Below are 4,047 nucleotides of genomic sequence, written 5' to 3' on the forward strand. Positions count from 1 at the left end.
GTTCTAACAGTTTTCCCAATGAATAGTGTCCCCACATCTAGAGAGAATGCGCAATGGCTATTGTTCACATTTTGGAGGAATTGATTATGTGTTGTATTCATGTTTTGTCATTGATGTCAACACTAGTTGTTATGGTTGGTTACCGACAGACAGGTTTTGGTTACCGCCAAAAAATCTAGTGTTACCGGAAGAAGGGACTATCTGTTGGACACTTCCGGCATGTTTGGATCAATGGAGTATATTTGATTTTATGTGTTACATGTTCCTGGAGCATGTTTTGGTCAATTTGTATTGACTTGGATCGAATGCTATCATACACTCTTGTAAACCCATACCCGCATAGGTTTAAGGTTTTTACCGGCAGAGCTTTTACTGAGAATCTTTGACAGGATGCATAAGTGGTTTTGGTGCAGCTTCTAGATAGATTTCAGGATGTTGAAGATGCTCTTTAATCATGCCTCGACTGATTGAAGACATCGCCTTGGCGTGGTGGACCCAGATTCGGTCTGGTGCCTATCTAGGTTATGGACCGGTATCATGTTAACGTGTTCTCTACATGTTACTGGGATGATTTATGGATTGGTTAATGTTGTTTTGGTCTAAAGCCGACATAGCATATCATTGTAATATGGATGTATGTAATGATCTTATTGCAATATCTTTTAGGTGGCCAACCTAATTAGTTTAGGCCTTAGGGTTGGTATAAATTGATGTAAGATCTCATTGTAGATTATGGCATGGTATAGAATGGAAATGTAATATCATATGCAAAGGAGTTTTGGTCGATCATTGAGGACCGAATTGGGTTTAAGGAAGAGGTCAAAGGCCTCCAGTATTGAGCTTAACTGGGCCTGTAATCAGGCATGGTAGATGTTATCTCTGGCAGTTCATTCTTCTGGATTGATGTCCAATTATCTTGAGGTGGTTATAACCTCTCTGTAGTCAGTGAGACTCTTTTGTAATAACCAGTACGCTCTAGGTAGTGTGCCTTCCTACATGTGCAGGCCCCTCATTGTATCACATACTTTCTGCAAAAGTATCATCTGACTGTGGGTAGGCTTCCTACCATGGTTTTTCCCTTTCCAAGTTTTCCACGTACAAATCATGGTGTTAGGTGGTATGGTTTCTTTGTATTGGTTATCTGTTTAATTGTTAAGTTGTATTGTTTACCGATATCTATTTCTATTATTCTGGTACTTAAATGTTTATATGCTCCAGTTAAAGGTTATAAAGTGGATTAATTGATATAATTTGTTGACAACTGATTCACCCCCACTCCCCTCTCAGTTGTCCTCTAATTATCCTAACAATTGGTATTAGAGCTTTGGTCCTCTTTTTACATTAGCTTAACCCCTTGAGGAAGATCCTATGGCAACTAACACTTCAAATCCACTGACAACTATTTTCAGAAGAGAAATCCCTAAGCTTGATGGAACAAATTATGGGATATGAAAAATCTGAATGGAGACTCATCTTAGATGTCTTGGCAAGGATATTTGGGAGATCACTGAGAAAGGATACACACCTTATGATCCGGCATCTGGCAATCCTGCTCTTGCAGACTTGGACAAAAATATTGAAAATGGTTGCAGAGCTATAGAAGCCCTCCTATGTGCACTTACAAATCAGCAAATCATGGGATTGACTGATGTTGTCCTCGATTTCAGTGCGGCCAAAATCATGAGGCAACCCTACAAAACTGGTCTATTTCGTACCTTACGACCTCCGGGAGAGCTTGATCGACTCCGTTGGTTAGCTCATTTAGCTTTTCGCTTTTCATTTTTATTGTTTTCTAAGTTTTTTAAGATTTGCAGTTTTTCCTACAGGTCGGACTTTAAAGTTCGACCTGCAGGGTTCCTTCTTTCCAAAGTGAATTGAACATCGGACTTTAAAGTCCGATGTGCAAAGCTTTGTTTTTCCCCTACAGATCGGACTTTAAAGTCCGACCTACGGGTAATCTTTCTCCTGCAGTTCGGACTTTAAAATCTGATTTGCAAGTTGTTTGGCCAAAAAGTTGCATGTCGGACTTTAAAGTCCGACTTGCAAGGGTTTTATTCCTACATGTTGGATTTTAAAATCTGACATGCACTGCGTGATTAGTAATTAATAGCCGCATTAATTGCTAAATTAGGGGTTATTTATTAAGTTTTGGAGTTTACTTTCTTCATTTTTATTTGTGATTTCCCCTTTGCGCGTGCCTCCTCTTTCGTCCTCCATTTTTGCTCGCCGGCCTTGTGGATTTATCAAGTCTCCATCATTTTTTTATCTCACCATGGCGGATTGAGGTAGGTTTCTGGTTTTATTTATTTTAGGTTTTTGTTTGCTTTCCGCGTTTTTCCTTTCCTTTTCGCCTTCGTTTTTGTTTTTGTTTGGTCGTTGTCTTCGGAGGGTAATCGGATTTTAAAATCCGATTGCCCTTTTTTCCCTTCCCCAACTTGCACATCGGACTTTAAAGTTCGATGTGCAGGTTTTCCGAATGTTTTACCTATGTGCACATCAGACTTTAAAGTCTAATGTGCTAATGATTTTTTCCCCAACTTGCACATCAGACTTTAAAGTTCGATGTGCCGATGATCTTTCCCCAACTTGCACATCGGACTTTAAAGTTCAATGTGCTGATGATCTTTCCCCAGCTTGCACATCAGACTTTAAAGTCTGATATGCAAGAAAAGATATTTAATCTTTGCACATCGGATTTTTAAGTCCGATGTGCAAATTTTGGCTCCTAAGGTGCAGATCGGACTTTTTTCCCCGACCTGCCATTTTTGACAGTTTTGCTCCCAACCTTGTTCTGAGTCCGATTTTCCGATCCGATTGATAAAATTTAATTTTATTGATCATGATAACTATCAAAGAAGCTAATCCTCGGTGTTGAATGTAGTCATTTGCAAATTTCAAAGCCCTCTCACGATAAATCAAAGCCTTCTTCGAGTCAGTTGGAATCTTCTCCAGGTAAAACATCAACAAAAAAGATGAAGTACAAGTATGATAAGTACTTGAATTTGTACCCAAAAAGTTCAGTAGACTCAAACATCAAGGAGATCAAAGATATAGAAATTGGACATGTCATTATGCAGGAGTTTATTGATCAAGTTGAGAAAGCTCTTGCCTGTCTAAGAAACCTGATCAAATCTGAGTTGCATAAATATGCATCCTTCCCAGTTGCAGCTCATGATCCGGATTTTGTACTTGTAGTAGCAGATCACTTTGATCCGAATGCAAGACAAGTTAGGGATGTTGATCAAAATATCATCATGACTCTGGATAGTGTTTTCTTCAATAGTGTTTTCAAGGGTTCTCCAGTTGAGGAAGTAGCTGACATTTCTCAAGAAAGTGCTCAAGAGTATTATGAGAAACATGAGGTCAAATGCAAGAAAGTGATCAATATTGTGTACCTCTCTGCTGCCAGAAATTCTACCACCTAACAATGGCCCAAGTTTTTTGACAGGAGTGACTTCAATGAGGAGTACAACAATATGGTCACCATGTTATCAAGAGTGAAGGGTTTAAAGGACTCTCACTACTTTCAAAGACGGATGTGTTATTACATAAATATAATCAGAAAAGGGGCCACTAGGATTGATTGGGGTGAGCAAATCAGTGATGCACTCTGCGCACAGTTGAAAGAAGTCAAAGTGACATTGAAATTTTATATGACTTCTTACCTAGTTTATGCAGCCGCTTTCATGAGGCAATATCCAGGTTTGTCTACTAAAGGTGACAAGAGATCAGTTCCTATCTAGGAATACTATGATCAACTCATGATCAAGAATCAAGGTAGCCACTTTAGAAGAGTTAATGATGCCTTCTTTGTTGTGTGGAAGTGCAAGTTTGATAAAAGTTTGCAGAAGAAAAGATTATCAGAGGCTGCATATAACACGGTGTCTCATTTTGGATGCGTTTTTCTTCAATTCCCAACATTTACTTACATCCGGATCGGATGTTTCTCAGGTGAACCCTTCATTCTACCAAGGTATCCTTCTGATAAGATCATTCTCATGGAGTTGTGTTGGTAACTAATCTATGTGCATGAAAAGAAATCACAAG

This window comes from Cryptomeria japonica, chromosome 3 (assembly GCF_030272615.1).
Source record: "Cryptomeria japonica chromosome 3, Sugi_1.0, whole genome shotgun sequence".
Lineage (NCBI taxonomy): Eukaryota > Viridiplantae > Streptophyta > Pinopsida > Cupressales > Cupressaceae > Cryptomeria > Cryptomeria japonica.